The sequence below is a fragment of the Camellia sinensis genome, chromosome 13 (genome assembly GCF_055761805.1).
Source record: "Camellia sinensis isolate YWXY chromosome 13, ASM5576180v1, whole genome shotgun sequence".
Classification (NCBI taxonomy): domain Eukaryota; kingdom Viridiplantae; phylum Streptophyta; class Magnoliopsida; order Ericales; family Theaceae; genus Camellia; species Camellia sinensis.
The window spans coordinates 150983381-151001574 of NC_138973.1; the positions used below are offsets into that span (position 1 = coordinate 150983381).

Consider the following 18194-nt stretch of genomic DNA (forward strand, 5'->3'; position numbering starts at 1 on the left):
AGCTGTGGTTTCTTACTTTGATGACTTGCTTTTTTTGCTTGTCGTAAATAATTTCCCAACCACGATGTGTCTATTGGGTAAGTTGTGAATGCTAATAACGATGATTTTTTTATGACTTGCAATGTTAGCTGTAAATAATAAAACTTTCTATGACGTGCATATGACATACTGTTAATACATCAACTATACATAGCGTACGTATACCAGTTATTAAAAATATTAAACATTTCATGGCGCACAAAAAGCGAGCCGTTAAAAAATACACTTTCTACAATGCACATATACTAGTCGTTAAAAATATTTTACTTTTCACAACATGCAATTTCTGTCGTGAATAGTATGATCGAAATAAAAATAAGCGCCACAATGAAATACTCTAGCGCCAAACCCCCAAACCCAAAAATATATTAGACAAAAATAAATATATCAAAATACACCAACTATTTGGCTTCTAATCATAAAGGAACATAGAAATTGAGAAGGGGAGGAGAAGAGAGAGGGTTCGAAGAAGATACTTAGGCAAAACCAAGAGAGAGGGTTCTAATGGAGCAAATTTGAAGGAGCTCGGTCTCAATCTCTCTCAATTGTCTTATCGAAGAAGAAGGGTATTTACTTGGTACACTATTTCTTTCTCTCCTTCCTCTGAATCATCTCATCGAAGAAGCGATTCACCAAATGATTTCAACTTTTTGCTATTGCTTCTCTTTCTTGTTTTGGGAAACTGTCATTGCTTCTCTTTAACTCACTCACTCACTCACTCACTCTCTCTCTACGAAGCTAGGGTTTCGAAACCACCACAGTCAAAAGGTGTTGATTGGACGAAGGCAGATTAAGTTGCTTGTGAAACTCTGTCAAACCCTCACTAAGATAAATGTACGGGGGCGAAATATCCTCTGCTTTCCGTACTCCTTGGAGTCCAAGCTTCACGTGACGGCGTCTAACCTGGCAACACAGAGAACGGTGAGCTGCCCGGCGGTGGTGTGCCGGATAGACCCTTCGACGATCAAGTCAGATCACTTGAGGAAGAAGAAGAAGGCCGTTAGAGAGAGAGTGTGTGTGTTTCAGATGGCATCAATTGCTTACCTCTAACGTTCTGTAACAACCCCCATACTGTTTGCTGATTAATGACCGATTGATTACCGATAATCACCGATTACTGTTAAACGAAACTGATAATGACTGATAACTGACTGATAATTGAACTGATTAAAGTACTGAACTGACTGACTGAAATTGGAAACCGAATTGATTGAGTATATGTTAGTTAAATTGCATTCTATCTGTTTGCCTGTATGATTATCTGTTCATGCTTATATGTTTAAACTGCTAATTGAAGGCCTTATCGGCGGCCGAATTAGAAACCGATTGATGTTCCGTGACCCTCATAATTAATGTGATTTTATGGTATATTTATCTGAAAACTGATTAGGTATGATTAAATTAGATTAAAATAAGCTAATTAAAGAGTTTGCCATATTTACCATTTTGCCACATGAGTGGCCCACTCAATACACATACTTGAGCCTTGTATGTACACACTTGAAGAACATTCCCAACAGCCATATCTCTTGTTCTAGCCGACCTTGAGGAAGAGAGAGTGAGAGTTTGTGTAGTTCTTGAGATTTGGCTTAAACAACTTGGAGAATTGAAGGTTGATTGTTGCTTTGTGGTCCTACACTTGTAATTGAGGCTCTAGGTAAGAGAACTCAACCTTTATGGATGTGTTTGAGCTAGTTCTTGCATGATTCATGCCTCATTTGTAGAGCTAAGCCATGATTTGGTTCATTAATGGTGGATTGAAGCTCATTTCTTGCATGCATGTTAGTATTGTTGCATTTTGAGGTTGATTACATGGACATTGGTACATGCATGCTCATATTGTTGTTATAGACCATGTTTTCATCTGGTTTTGAAGAAATGAGCTCATTTGAACAAGCTTTGGAGCTTTAATTTGGTTTAAAAACTCATGCATGACATGTTTGAATGTTATTCTTGAAAATGGGTTTGAATGTGGTTTTAATTGACTCACCTTTGGGGCTTGAATTCATAAATTGAGCTTTGAAACTTGTTATACATTGAATTTAGTGATGTTTTCCAGAATTTGGGCCCAAGAGGTCGAGTTTGGAGTGGTAGAATGCTTGGTTTGAGCTTGGGAGGCAGATCTGGAAATTCCAGATTTGGCTTCCTCGCTCGAGCGAAGGATTCCCCGCTCGAGCGAGCACCTTTGTCCAGGGCTCCGCTCGAGCGACCATCGCGCGTAAAATCTCAGCATCCAGTACTTTTACTGTTTTGCAGACCGCTCGAGCGAAGGATTCCTCGCTCGAGCGAAGCCTTTGATTTTGGACTTACGCTCGAGCAGAGAAAGTCTCGCTCGAGCGAAGCTCCTATTTTCAGCAACTTTGCAAAATATTTTCTAAGTGTGTTTTTGCATCCTCATCCCATCCTAGGCATTCTTAGGCCTAGTTTAAGACATTTAGATGAGGATATCGTTGTAGAACACACCAAGGCAAATTAGGGATTAAGTTATGAGATTTCCCAACTGTGTAGCTTAGTGTGTTCAATCTGTTAACTGTGTAGGGTTGGCAACTGGGGAGACACGCTCTGGCATACTGTAGCCCAGAACTCTGTGAGTAACGATTGTGTAAAGATATGTTCACAAATGATTATCTTCTGATTACTGAACTGAACTGTTTACTGAACTGATATTGTTCACTGAATGAATGTATGTCCTTTATTTCTGAACTGTACTGTGGCATCCTTAGCACTACTGTTTACTGTCACTGTTACTGTTACAGAGATCTCTGTCGGTTCCCTCGTGGAACCACTACTGTTTACTGACTGATGGCCATCATTACTGTTCGGTCTTTTAAGACCTACTGTTACTGTTATGCTAATGGATGTACCACATATGACTGTTTGCTGTACTGAACAACTGAAATACTGATTGAATTGAACTGTTTTCATTACTGTAAGGACATTCATTCTAAACCCCTTTACGCTTTATGTTATTCACTGGGCTTTAGCTCACTGTTTATATATATATGTAGGTGCTCAGCCACCAGATCGGAGCTAGGAGCGTGGGTTAGACTCCAGTTTTGCCAAGCCAGCCTTTGTGCCTCACTGCGAGGTTCCGAGCCTATCTGTTAAGGCTTAGGGGTCTTTTACAATTCCCCCTTCTGTACTGTTTTACTGTTCTGTATAGACTGAGTGTTACTGTACTGTTATATAGGGTTGAGTCCCTAGTCTGAATAATTGTAAATATTGTGTATACTGTTCTGTACTGTTTATGTATAAATGTATGAAAAGCCTTTTTGCATACAGAATGTCACAGCTCAATGGACACTATTTATTTACTGTATTGGCTTCCGCCAGGCCCTGTACTCTGTTTTACTGTATTACTGTTCTGCAGGCCTTCGGTAATCTCGGATTACTGGCCGGTTACGGTGCTAAACCCATAGGGCCGGGTTTGGGTCGTGACACGTTCATCTTCCTCTCCCTTTTCTAGGCTGGCCATGCAGCCTCAGGATTGTACGCGCACTACCTCTGCTATCCTTCCCTGGACAGGTGGCCGTGCTCGTCTCTCACCACCTTACACGTGTAAAGGCCAAATCCTCCATCCAGTACATGCAAAACTGCCAAACGGTACTGACGCGTGCTTGGAGCAGATATCCTCCCCCTCATGCCATTGGCTCAAGTGGCACACCTGACCGGTATACCAAGACCGGCCTATTCCTTGGGAGAAAATCATAACCCGAGCTTCCGAGCTATCCGGTCGGGTGCATGCCGACCTCTTCCCGGCCTAGACTCTTTCCGAACTGTCATATGCTCAGTCGCGCCGTGCTAACGTACGCCTACCGCCAAATGCCTAACAGTCACAGCTCGGCCAGGCCTTAGACCATGCCTGGTCGGCAAACCTACCTCGGCCGTGTAAGACAGACCGGAGGGCCGTGCCGATCGAGGAGATAGCTCGGCACCGAGAGGTTTGCCACACCTACGCTACCGTAGCTCGGCCGTACTGTCCGGTGCAAATCTGCCCTCTCAATTGCCCCTTAATCCCATCTGAACTAATCGTGATTGGGGTTACCACCATGACCGAGCTAACGATCCCTGAGTTGCGCCAGTACCAAGCCGAGCGTGATTGGTTTCGAAGCCGTTATTGAGCTACCCCATTTGGTCGGTCATTGCTTCAGTAGTCTTGTCAAGGGTCGTACAGTCGTACTAACAGAGTCGCCCTCGTGGTGCCATGTGGCCTCACGCCATTGGTGACATGCAGCCCTACAGCTGTCTTTTCGTGCGCGAAATTCAAACGACTGCTGCCCATTGGCTTTCCCACCACTTTTATACACATAAACGAGGGGTCAAACACCCCCCACTGTTCATCCCCAACCACAAGCCCCCAAACCCTAGCTCTCAAGACCTCCCAACTTTTGCCATTGCTCCCGTTGTTGCCCCTTTGCCTCCTCTACATTCGTTTTTGCTCCCTCAGGAGCTGCAATAGAGCTCGTGATCGACTGATCCCTTCTTGGACTCCGTTGTCGGTAAGCTCCTTCCTCCTTGTTCTTCGTGTTCTTCATGTTTTCAAGCCTGTGTTCTTCGTGTTCGTCATGCACTTCGTTTAGGGCAATAGTAGCATACCCTAGGAAGAACTGGAACTGGAATCGGAAAAGAAGATGGGGCTCCCATGCCCCTTGTTTCTTCGAGTAAAACGTACCAACTTTGAATCTAGGATGAACAACTTGAATCTGGGAAGGACCGAGCTAAATAGGTAACTTGGATCCATAAATAAGACTTCAGCCGAGCAAAGATTAGTTTGCGGCTTCCCGTTGAGGCCGCGACCGAGCTGGATATAGGGAGTCATAACCGAACTAGGAGAGCCATATCGGCCGAATAGACGAGCCGAGATAGGGGGTAGACCGGTCACATATAATGGGGGATTTTGACCGAGCTAAGAGAACCAACAGGAGTCGTGCAATTTATGCCGCGCTAACTCTTGGGCTTATTTTTTAACAATGCAGAACTAGGACCGACCAGGCCTCTACAGCATTACCACTGGTGGAGCTCAAACTCCGAGCAAATACACCAGAATTTTTCACCGAGATACAAATTAAACCACCAAATAAGTAAAACCAAGGTAGATGGGGAAATACCGGTTCATGGTGAGCTCGCCCGATGCACTAGCCGAGTTTCGTAGGAAGTACAACATTCCAGACAATGTCTATTTAGAGCTGGCCTGTAATAACCCGACCCTCATACATGATTCTGGTATCTTTTCAGCCCTCTATTCTGTGCTTTTGAATGCTCATTGTGAAACTCTATGTGAAATTACGTTGAATTAAGTGAAACTTGGAAATATGAGTTCTTATCTGTTGAATAAGGAAATTATCTGTCGCACTTAAACTGTTTGAATCAGAAATTGGAAGCCTTAACGACTTAATTATCTGAAATTGGTTATATATCTGTGATCAGCATAATTTTTAAGTAATATTAAGCATGTTTACGAAATTTCAATTTCGGAATGATTAAACGATTGAATTTTGTCCTATATGCTCTTATATATGAATATGTCAATTTAAGGCCTCTTAAGCTTGATAAAAAACTAGAAATATCTCCTGGGAGAGAAAATAAAGCGTGTGGAGAAGAAGAATTGGGGGATAAGAAATTCAACAAGAAGCTTGTCAAAATTGAGGAGAGTTGTGGGATTTAATTCAAGGTAAGTTCAATTCAACCTAATCAACCTTCACTTGGACTTAAGAAAGGGTTATTCTTGTTTTAACAACTTAGGGTTTGTAGTTGAGGTTTATGTTTATGATTTATGTTTGATTAAAAAGGGTTCTCATCAATTGGTTGCTTTGACACCTAATTTAGGTGTTGTATGAAATTTATACTTCAATCTTTGGTTTTATGCCAACCCCATGACATTATGTTTTATGAACATGAGGAATTTGAATCCAAGGATGAAATTTGGAAAGGTTGTGATTTGATTAAACCCCTAAGCATGTTTATCTTGTGATACTCAAGTTGTAATTCATGTATTAGTGATGTTGGATTAAGGTATTGCATTAGTTTAATCTTGGTTTGCATGAAAAATGAATTGGTATTGCTAAAATTTGTGTTGAAGTCGAGCTGCCCAAAACAGGGGTCACCACCGCACGTGCGGAGGTCATGGCTGCACGTGCGGCCAAGAGGGGAAAAATGGAAAATGCATACTGTTTTTGGCCGCTCGAGCGGTAGAGGGGGACCGCACGTGCGGTACATGTCCGCACGAGCGGAGATTATGGCCGCACGTGCGGCCCAGGTCAAAAATTCTATTCGCTTCGTTTTACGTGCTTAACCCTCAACTCTTTTGGGAATTTGTGTTTGATACCTGTTTATGATTGTACATGCAATTGAAATGTAATAATGTAAGAAATGGTTTAAAAGAAGAAAGAAACTAATATGTGTTATCTATGTGTGTAGGACACACCACCGGAGGAACCACCGCTCCGCAACAACACTGTGAGTAATAGTACGCAGAATGTACATTTATTTACCGTTAATATCTGTTATGACCATTCTGTTTTCTGGTAGACACGACATTAACATATGTATTGATCAGAACTTGGTGACAATGTAAGGTTGACTACATTTCTGTATATTTCTGGGCCGAAAGGCTGTTTAATATATTTCTGGGCTAAAAGGCTGTTCAGTACATTTCTGGGCCGAAAGGCTGTTCAGTATACTTCTAGGCCGAAAGGCTGTTCTGTATTTTTGGGCCAGTAAGCTGTTCTGTTATAGCTGTAATACTAGGCCCAAGGCCGTTCTGAAATTAAAACAATATCAGACTCACTATTTGGATTTCATTTTTGTGAATGCACTGTTATGCATTGTGGTTAAAGTTGGTTATTAAACTGCTTAAGTGCTATCATTCACTGAGCTTGTCTCACTCTGTAATTTTTTCTGATTCTGTAGGTAATCAACTTGGAGGTCAGTCCTAGCATCGTTATCATCTATCTTTTGTCAACCTAAGGACAACCAGGCACTTCGAGAAGCCCTTTGCATGCTAGTGCAGTTTTGCTAGACTTTGTCATTTTGTACTAATGTTTTGTGGGCTGAAGTAGATTTGTATCTAATGTTTGTTATATGCCCAACCTCTGGGCTGGACTTGTAATGTGTATGTAACTTAATCTCAGATGCATGTTCACTAGATGTTTAATTACGAGTCGTGGACCTGGCATATTTGTAGTAGCTCAATGGATGTGTTTGCATGTTATTCTATTATATTAACGCTTCCGTTCAGGCCCCGGATATTTTATATAGCAGGAAGTGTCTGTTTCTGAGTAGGTCATGCCCGAAATTTTAGGGGCAAGTTTGGGGTGTGACAGTGGTATCAGAGAACGAGTTGCTATCTCACACACGGATCCATTGAGCTTCAGGATGTCTAGAAAGATGTAGGCATCATGTAGTAAAGGAAGATTGATAGCAACGTTAAACGTTTTCTGCTAACGCTAATGATGATGATCAATGTCTATTGTAGTCTTTTGTGTATGTTGTAATTGATTGTTTTGTAGACTATGGTGAGAACAAGGACCGAAGACCAGGAAGATGCTACCTCAGCACGGTTGGACAGGATGGAAAGAATGATTATGGAGATAGCGGAAACCCTGCAACAACAACAACAGCAACAACAGCCACAGCCGCCACCACCACGAGTACCCCCACCTGCAGTGCAAGATATTCACGCTGAGGACCGTACTATTACACTTACAAAGGAGTTTAAAAAGATGAAACCACCTTCGTTTAAAGGAGGAATTGAGCCAATGAAGGCTGAGGCATGGGTGTTGGGGATAGAAAAATTGTTTGAAGTTTTCCCTTGTACTGAAGTTCAAAGGGTGCAACTTGCTGCTTTCACTCTTGAAGATGAAGCACGGAGGTGGTGGATGCTTACAAGAACAATGCACCAGGGGTTGACATGGGATAGGTTCTTGGCACTGTTTTATGATAAATATTTTCCCCAGAGTATGCGAGATAAAAAGGTGACCGAATTGAAACATTGAGACAAGGAAACAAAATTGTTGCCGAATATGAAGCTCAATTCGCAGAACTAGCCCGGTTTGCACCTTACATGGTAGATATAGAATATAAGAAGGCGCGGAAATTCGAAGGAGGATTGCGGGGCACTATTTTGGACCGAGTTAATGTGTTGAAGTTACCTACCTACGTTGATGTAGGGGTGCAACTCGGGCGGGTTCGGTTGGGTTGGGGGTCTGCCCAAGCCCAACCCGAATTGTATTTGGCAGTGCCCAAGCCTGACCATGAACCCGAGCATTGCTGCCCAAGCCCGGCCAAAGCTTTGTATTTTGAACTCGGGTTAGCCCGAATTGCCCGAGTCCAGAAACCTGTATGTAGATCTAAGGGTAGACATAAAAGATGCTAATCTAATGGTAGAAGACTAACCAAAAAAAAATAAAAAATAAAAATTAAGACTAACTCTTTTACTAAATAGAAGACTAACCAAAAAAATAAATAAAAAATAAAAATTAAGACTAACTCTTTTACTTAATTTATATATATTATATATTATATAATTTATATAATATATTAAATTTAATTCGGGTTCAGGTTGCTCGGGTTGACCATTGGTTCTGCCCAAGCCCGGCCCGAATTGCAATTCGGGCATCAAAAATCTGCCCAAGCCCGTCCAGATTACAAGATATAGTTGCCCAAGCCCTAAAAAACCTCGGGCTGGGCTCGGGTTGCTCAGGTTGAGCCCGCCCGAGTTGCACCCCTACGTTGATGTGTTAGAAAGGGCTGTTATAGCAGAAGGGAATATTGCTGCTCAGACTCGGATTTCTGAATGGAAAGGAAAGAGGCAGAACAACCAATAGTTCAAGGGGTCAACTACTCCACCAAACAAGAAGCAAAATTCAGGGACTTCCAGCACCACTACTTCTCCTCAAAATTCAACTCCTGTGTGTCCAGAATGTGGATGGAGGCATCGTGGGATTTGTCACCGATTGTCTGGAGCATGCTTTCGATGTGGCAAAATGGGTCATTTGATAAAAGACTGTCCACAAAAGAATCAACAAACTGGTAATAAGGCCACCACAAGCTCAGCAGGGTCTACACCGACTCCTAATGCCAAGTCAGCTGCTAAACCTGCTAACAATAAGGACACTACAAGGCAAGGCTGGGTATTTGCGTTGGTTCCGGGAGATGTACAGAATGCAACAACAGTGGTGTCAGGTACATTTATGGTTCATTGTCATTCTGCTTACGTCTTATTTGATTCTGGCTCTACCTGTTCCTTTATGTCAAAATTATTTACGGAAAAATTAGATAAACCTGAAGAAGAATTGACTTATGTGTTGTGTGTATCTTCACCTATGGGAAATTCCATGATTTGTACTTCTGTCTATTCTGCTTGTGAACTTCTCATTGGGGATATCCTTGTATATGCTAATCTATTACCACTTGACATGACTTCTTTTGACATTATTTTGGGAATGGATTGGTTGGGTGAATAAAGTGCCACTATAGACTGTTTGACAAAGCAAATCAAATTTCACCCTCCAGGGCAATCAGAATCTACTTTTCAAGGACAGGGAGTAACTTCTCTACCATATGTGATTTCTGCAGCAAGGGCTTGTAAATTAATTCAGAAAGGGTGTCAGGGGTACTTATGTAGTGTTTTGGAAGGGCCAATAGTGAATGAGAATACTGATGCGATCCCAGTTGTCTGTGAATTTCTGGACGTCTTTCTGAAAGATTTGCCAGGAGAATTAGTGGACCGTGAAATCGAGTTCACAATTGAAGTGCTATCGGGAATCCAACCCATTTCTAAAACCCCGTATCGAATGGCACCAGCTGAAATGAGGGAATTGGAGACTCAGTTGCAAGACCTACTGGATAAGGGGTTTATCTGCCCGAGTGTTTCTCCGTAGGGTGCACCAGTCCTGTTTGTGAAAAATAAAGACGAAACACTCCGATTATGTATAGACTACCGGGAGCTTAATAAAGTAACTATCAAGAATAAGTACCCATTACCGCGGATTGACAATTTATTTGATCAATTACAAGGGGCGCAGGTCTTTTCCAAGATTGATTTACGGTCCGGATACCACCAATTGAAAGTTAAAGCTGATGATGTTGAGAAGACAGCTTTCCGAACCCGATACAGTCATTATGAATTTCTAGTTATGCCCTTTGGAGTTACTAACGCACCAGTAACATTTATGGATCTGATGAACCGTGTCTTCAAACCTTATCTAGATGAGTTTGTAGTGGTCTTTATTGATGGTATCCTCATTTACTCAGAGAATGCAGAAGCTCACGAGAATCATCTTCGTTTAATTCTTCAAACCCTCCGAGAAAAGAAGTTGTACGCAAAGCTAAAGAAGTGTGAATTCTGGCTATGCGAAGTGGCCTTTCTGGGACATGCTATAACTAAGGAAGGAGTCTCTGTTGATCCAAACAGGATTGAGGCGATTGTGAACTGGCCGACTCCGACTAATGTGACTGAAGTGCGTAGTTTTATGGGGTTAGCCGGATATTATAGGAGATTTGTTCAGGATTTTTCCAAAATTGCTGTACCACTTACACAGTTGACCAAAAAGGGAGCTGCATTTGAATGGTCGGAATTGCGGGAATCTGCTTTCCAAGAATTAAAAATGAAGTTGACTACAGCTTCGGTCCTTGCCTTACCGTCTGGTACTGAGGGATTTGTGATTTACAGTGATGCGTCACATAAAGGACTTGGTTGTGTGCTTATGCAAAGTGGAAGAGTCATCGCTTATGCTTCTTGCCAGCTTAAACCCCATGAGAAGAGTTACCCCACGCATGATCTTGAGCTAGCTGCATTAGTTTTTGCTTTAAAGATTTGGCGACATTATCTGTATGGGACTACTTGCGACATTTATACCGACCATAAAAGTCTCAAATACCTTTTTACCCAAAAAGAGTTGAATATGCGCCAGCGGCGGTGGTTGGAACTTATTAAGGATTATGATTTACAGATCCACTATCATCCTGGTAAAGCCAACACGGTGGCAGACGCACTTAGTCGAAAAAATGTGGGAAATTTGGCAAGTCTACTGACAGAGAAAAAGGAGTTGATAAGTGAGCTGAATAAGATGGGGGTCGACTTGGTGATACATGGTCAAGAAGCAACAGTGGCAACAATGATGGCCCAACCGACATTACTTGAGGAGATTAAATTACGCCAAATGGAGGATGGAGCTCTAAAGAAGATATGTGATGAAATGGAGACAAAACCGAAACTGGGGTTCACTTTGACAGATTCTGTGCTTAAATTTCAAAACCGAGTATGTGTTCCTAATGTGTTAGAACTTAAATGGAAATTGATGGAAGAAGCACATGCCTCAAGAGTTACAATGCATCCAGGAAGTACCAAAATGTACCGGGATTTGAAACAAAATTTTTGGTGGCCAAGTATGAAAAAAGAAATCGCGGAGTTTGTCTCTAAGTGTTTACAATGTCAGCAAGTAAAAGCAGAGCATCAGAAACTAGCAGGATTATTACAACCCCTTCCAATCCCGGAATGGAAATGGGAACATCTGACCATGGATTTTGTTGTAGGCTTACCACGGACACCTCAAGGGATGAATTCTATATGGGTCATTGTCGACCGATTGACAAAGTCCGCCCACTTCCTGCCTGTGAAGACTCAGTATAATGCAGATAAACTTGCTGTGATCTATGTGAATGAAATTATAAGGCTTCACGGTGTTTCGGTCTCAATTGTGTCAGACAGAGATCCAAAATTTGTTTCAAGGTTCTGGCAAAGTCTACAGGATGCAATGGGTACAGAATTAAAGTTTAGCATAGTTTTCCACCCTCAAACAGATGGACAATCCGGGAGGACAATTCAGACGCTAGAAGATATGCTTCAAATGTGTGTTTTGGATTTTCAAGAAAGTTGGGAAACTCATCTGCCGTTGGTTGAGTTTGCGTATAATAACAGTTACCATTCGAGTATCGAAATGGCACCCTACGAAGCTCTGTATGGAAGACCGTGTCGTTCTCCCGTGTGTTGGGCTGAGGTTGGAGATAGGCCATTGTTAGGGCCAGAGATTGTCCAGTTGACAACTGAAAAGGTTAGAATTATTCGAGAAAGATTGAAAACTGCCCAAAGTAGACAGAAGAGTTATGCGGATAACCGGCGAAGGAATTTGGAGTTTGATGTGGACAGTCATGTTTTTGTGAAAGTTACCCCAATGAAAGGACATCCAAGATTCGGAAAAAGGGGTAAACTAACACCCCGATATGTTGGTCCCTTCCAGATCTTAGAAAAAGTGGGTCTAGTAGCCTACCAAGTTTCCCTTCCGCCACATATGGGTCAGATTGATAACGTGTTCCATGTTTCTATGCTTCGAGGATACCTTCCAGATCCGTCACATGTTATTGATTATTACCAAATTGTGTTGACCGACAAGTTAACATACGAGGAAAAACCAATTCGAATTCTAGACCGTCAAGTGAAATAGTTACGGAACTGAGAAATTCCAATGGTAAAAGTGGAATGGCAAGAGCATTACGGAACCGAGGCAACTTGGGAAAAGGAAGATGAAATGCAACACCAATATCCGCATCTATTTCCGCCCTAAGGTAAAAAAAGTTTGGAGGACCAAACTTATTTAAGGGGGGGAGAGTGTAATAACCCGACCCTCGTACATGATTCTGGTATCTTTTTAGCCCTCTATTCTGTGCTTTTGAATGCTCATTGTGAAACTCTATGTGAAAGTATGTTGAATTAAGTGAAACTTGGAAATATGAGTTCCTATCTGTTGAATAAGGAAATTATCTGTCGCACTTAAACTGTTTGAATCAGAAATTGGAAGCCTTAACGGCTTAATTATCTGAAATTGGTTATATATCTGTGATCAACATAATTTTTAAGTAATATTAAGCATGTTTACGAAATTTCAATTTCGAAATGATTAAACGATTGAATTTTGTCCTATATGCTCTTATATATGAATATGTCAATTTAAGGCCTCTTAAGCTTGATAAAAAAACTAGAAATATCTTCAGGGAGAGAAAATAAAGAGTGTGGAGAAGAAGAATTGGGGGAGAAGAAATTCAACAAGAAGCTTGTCAAAATTGAGGAGAGTTGTGGGATTTAATTCAAGGTAAGTTCAATTCAACCTAATCAACCTTCATTTGGACTTAAGAAAGGGTTATTCTTGTTTTAACAACTTAAGGTTTGTAGTTGAGGTTTATGTTTATGATTTATGTTTGATTAAAAAGGGTTCTCATCAATTGGTTGCTTTGACACCTAATTTAGGTGTTGTATGAAATTTATACTTCAATCTTTGGTTTTATGCCAACCCCATGACATTATGTTTTATGAACATGAGGAATTTGAATCCAAGGATGAAATTTGGAAAGGTTGTGATTTGATTAAACCCCTAAGCATGTTTATCTTGTGATACTCAAGTTGTAATTCATGTATTGGTGATGTTGGATTAAGGTATTGCATTAGTTTAATCCTGGTTTGCATGAAAAATGAATTGGTATTGCTAAAATTTGTGTTGAAGTTGAGCTGCCAAAACAGGGGTCACCACCGCACATGCGAAGGTCATGGCCGCACGTGCGGCCAAGAGGGGAAAAATGGAAAATGCATACTGTTTTTGGCCGCTCGAGCGGTAGAGGGGGACCGCACGTGCGGTACATGTCCGCACGAGCGGAGATTATGGCCGCACGTGCCGCCCAGGTCAAAAATTCTGTTCGCTCCGTTTTACGTACTTAACCCTCAACTCTTTTGGGAATTTGTGTTTGATACCTGTTTATGATTGTACATGCAATTGAAATGTAATAATGTAAGAAATGGTTTAAAAGAAGAAAGAAACTAATATGTGTTATCTATGTGTGTAGGACACACCACCAGAGGAACCACCGCTCCGCAACAACACTGTGAGTAATAGTACGCAGAATGTACATTTATTTACCGTTAATATCTGTTATGACCATTCTGTTTTCTGGTAGACACGACATTAACATATGTATTGATAAGAACTTGGTGACAATGTAAGGTTGACTACATTTCTGTATATTTCTGGGCCGAAAGGCTGTTCAATATATTTCTGGGCCGAAAGGCTGTTCAGTACATTTCTGGACTTGTAATGTGTATGTAACTTAATCTCAGATGCATGTTCACTAGATGTTTAATTCCGAGTCGTGGACCTGGCATATTTGTAGTAGCTCAATGGATGTGTCTGCATGTTATTCTATTATATTAACGCTTCCGTTCAGGCCCCGGATATTTTATATAGCAGGAAGTGTCTGTTTCTGAGTAGGTCATGCCCGAAATTTTAGGGGCAAGTTTGGGGTGTGACATGGCCAAGAAGGGAGATACCCCATGGGGTGACCTAGATCGGTGCCCCTTCACGGTCGTATCCATCGTGGAAGGAGGGCTTCGCTTCCCGGTCCAACCCTTGATCTGCGAATTTTTGAGGCAGACAAGGCTTTGTCCGACCCAAGTCTCGAACAACACGTACAAGATAATAAACGGTGTGGCCGAGCTGAATAGGAGGCTCGGTCTCAATCTCGGTCTCGCCGAGATATTACATCAATACAGCCTTAACAAAAATAAGGGTGGGTTTTGCTGGTACCTGAAGGTCAAGAAGGGCCGAGCAAAATTCATAGAGGGTAACCCAGATAAAGAGACAAACGACGATGACTTCTTGTGGGTGTCCGGTCGTTATGAGGACACCGAGGCGCCCATACCGGGCTGGTATATTAGGAAAGATTTTGGCAGTGCTGGTGAGTAGCTCGACAAACTGCACTACGTTCTTTTTGCACTGATTTTCTTCTTGCCGGTCTAACACTTGTCCTCCTTTTTACAGATTACAAGCTCTTAGCCGACGACTACTCCCGAGCTAAACAAGAGGCCATCAAAGTTCTGCTTCATCATCCGGCCGAGGAAAGGGAGTCTCCAAAACTCCTCGGCTTCGAACTGACCTACCACTACACAGCACCGCGCAAGAGCAGGGTGATTGACTTTCTTCGTGCGCCCTCTCCAGAACCAGATCCAAATCTCCCAGCGATCAAACTTGTTCCCCTCACCGCCGAACAAGAAATGGCAAAAATCCGGGCAATCAAATCAATGATCACCGGAGAACTGGGCGACTCCCAGCCACCAGAGGTATCTGGGGGGACTTCCTCCACTCCAGCCGAGCAAAAGGAGGGGGCTGTGCTGGCTCTTGGAAGCGAACATCCAACAGGCCGGTCGAAGAAACGACCGAGAAAAGACCAAACCGGGCAACAACTGGTCGACGAAAATTCAACCGAGCACGCATCCGCCGAGTTGGGTGACCAGACCGAACAACTACTTAACGGGCCATCCAAAACCCCAACGCCCCCCCCGGTCTGGGCGCCCGAGATCAAGTACAAAGGCCGGGCTGTCTCTGAGGCCGATTCAGTGTACGCGGACAAGGATTACTCCCTCGGTTTCAACATGACCAAGGGGCTGATCCTTCCCGCCGACATGAAGAAGCACGACGAGCTGTCCGACCTGAAGGTGCTTTCGCTCGGCGGCAAAATCGATCATTTTGGTAAGTTTTCCACTCTTTTTTCTGCAAGTTGTTGACCGGTTTTTGCTCGGTTTTCTGAACGCTTACAATCTTTCATTTGTTTTCAGGCCGCGCAAAAGAACTATTTAGCGCACGATCGAATGATCACAACGCGGAAGAGCCTGCGGGATGCCATTGCTGAAAACAAGGCCAAAACGGCCGAAATAGCCAAGTTGAAAGCCGCGCAAGAGGCGACCGAGGCCGAGCGCGATACGCTAAGCCAGAAGTTGGGCCGGGCTGAAGAGGATAAACATCGGGCCGTGAAGTCGATGAAGGCTCGGTACCTCACCAAGCTACGCAAACTCTGCGATGCCCATAAGGAGGAGAAGGATAAGGCGGTTGACGCCGCCGAAGATTGGGGGTATGCGCAGGACGAGAAGACTTACGAACGGTAGGTTTAGGCAACCAAGGACATCTTTTTCCAATGCGGTTGGAAAGCTGCCGTGGAGAAAGTTGGCCTTGGTCAGGACGTGGAGATGTTCCAAAATCCACCCGCTGCCTTCATACCGCCTTACATGCAAGCCTACGCCAGCGCCACACAAAAGAGGCTCATCAAAGAGGCGAAGAAGGCCGTCGAGGAAGAGGCTAAGAAAGCAGCCGGGGAAGAGGCTGTCGCCGCGCAACCTGCCGATCAAATTTCCCCTGAGGCTTCTGACCGGGCCAAAGATGAAGTGGCTAAGCGGGAGGTTGTTGCGGTGGAAGGCGCTGACGATGAGGCCGAGGAGGGCTTGACCGAGCAGACAGTTGATCCTGCCGTGCAAACCGTTGACATAGAACTAGATTGATGTTTTCCCCCTCTTCCTTTCTGCTCTTTTTTTTTTTTTTTGAATGTAACCGGGCTCGGCCCCACCTTGTAATGCAATTTCCCTTATCAATGAAAATTTGAACTTGTTGCTCGTTGATCATCAATTTCTGCTCGGCTGCAACATGCAAAATTTCTTCATTCAAATGTCACGAATCATAACTGGTAGGTCGGCTAAGCCGCGCCATATGCCAAGCTAAAATCAGTATTTCTTCAATTTTCAGATAAGCATCGCATTTCACTTGGCCGAGCTAAAATCAGCTCGGACCTTGTAAGTGCAATAAAACACTAATATTTCGAAGTGATCGAGGAAAATTCAGCTCAGCCCAACAGGAGGTTGGATATATTGCCAAAATTTTCACTTTGGCCGAGCAAAATCCTGCTCGGCTTGCTCGAGTTGCGCGGCCCCTTTCATTTTGATAAAACGCCAGGCATCATGGCCCTTTCTCCGAGCGAAAATCATCTCAGCCTTCGGAGATCGGCAGAACACCAATATGTCCAATTGGCCGAGCAAAATGTCAACATTTCATTTTCCCGAGCAAAGTTAGCTTTGCTCTTGTACGTTGGACAAGACACCAACATTTCGTTGGGCCGAGCAAAGTCAGCTCGGCTCTTTTCGGCTAGACAAAACACCAACATTTCGATTAGGCCAGGCAAAATCAGCTCGGCCTGTGAATTGGTCAGAACACCAATATTTCATTTAAGTTGGTCATGACACCAACATCCCAATTGGGCGAGCAAAAATCAGCTCGGGCATTATGCAAATTGGAGAACACACCAATTATTTCACTGGACAATACACCAACTATTTGTGCGGTCTGTTTCTATACCGGCGAGTGGAAATCAGTTCTTCCGGCGCAGGTTGGTCTCCCTGCCCCTGGCATCCATAGTGGCCCGGTAGCCTTGCCATGTCATTCGTACAAAAAGATATAATTCAAAAGAACGATAGGGCTATTTTTCATTACAAAAAGCAGTGTTATCTGTTACATCAAGTGCCAAAAGGCTTAAGGTCTAGAAAGCTAAGCAACAAAAGCAATTACATTTTAAAAGTAGAAAATCTTAAGGTTCGCTGCATTCCATGGTCTGGGGATAGCTTTACCGTCTAAGTCCTCTAGATGGTATGCCCCTTTGCCTGCTAGGCCAGTCACCTTGTATGGCCCCTCCTAATTTACGCCGAGCTTTCCTTCGCCAGGGGCCACCGTATTGTCCATCACCTTTCTTAAGACCCAGTCCCCAATTTTGAACAACCTGGGGTGCACAGCCTTGTTGTATTTCTTGGGGAGTTCTTGCTGATAGGCCGCTATGTGGATCAGAGCCCGTTCCCTTCTTTCCTCGGCTAGGTCAAGCTCCAATGCCACTGCTTCCTCGTTCAAATATGGCTGGAAGCTCTCAGACCGGATGGCATACCGATTTCCAACGGGATAACGGCTTCCATGCCGTAAGCCAAGGCGAATGGTGTCTCCCCGGTCGACCGCCTTGGCGTAGTGCCGTATGCCCAGAGCACATCAGGGAGTTCTTCAGCCCACTTCCCCTTGGCTTTCTCAAGCCGCTTCTTCAGCCCGTCCAGGATGGTCTTGTTTGAGGACTCTGCTTGACCATTTGACTGAGGATAGGCCGGCGTTGAATTGTAGAATTCGATCTTCAACTCTTCGCAAAATCCGTGAAAGAGTTTCCCATCGAATTGAGTGCCATTATCTGAGATGAGGGCCTTGGGTATACCAAAGCGAGTGATAACATTTTTCTAGGCAGACTTCTTCACATCCTTTTCCTTTATGGTCGCCAGTGGCTTAGCCTCAACCCACTTTGTGAAGTAGTCAGTGGCG

General features: G+C 43.3%; 1 long non-coding RNA gene across 1 annotated transcript in view; it reads left to right on the forward strand.

Moving 5' to 3' along the window:
• The first annotated feature begins 537 nt into the window (after positions 1–537).
• The window catches only part of LOC114310543 (uncharacterized), a 42869-nt gene continuing 25212 nt past the window's right edge, over positions 538–18194 (forward strand). The window contains exon 1 of the long non-coding RNA XR_003646162.2: positions 538–616. This is a non-coding gene — a long non-coding RNA (uncharacterized LOC114310543). The remainder of the gene's footprint in view (positions 617–18194) is intronic.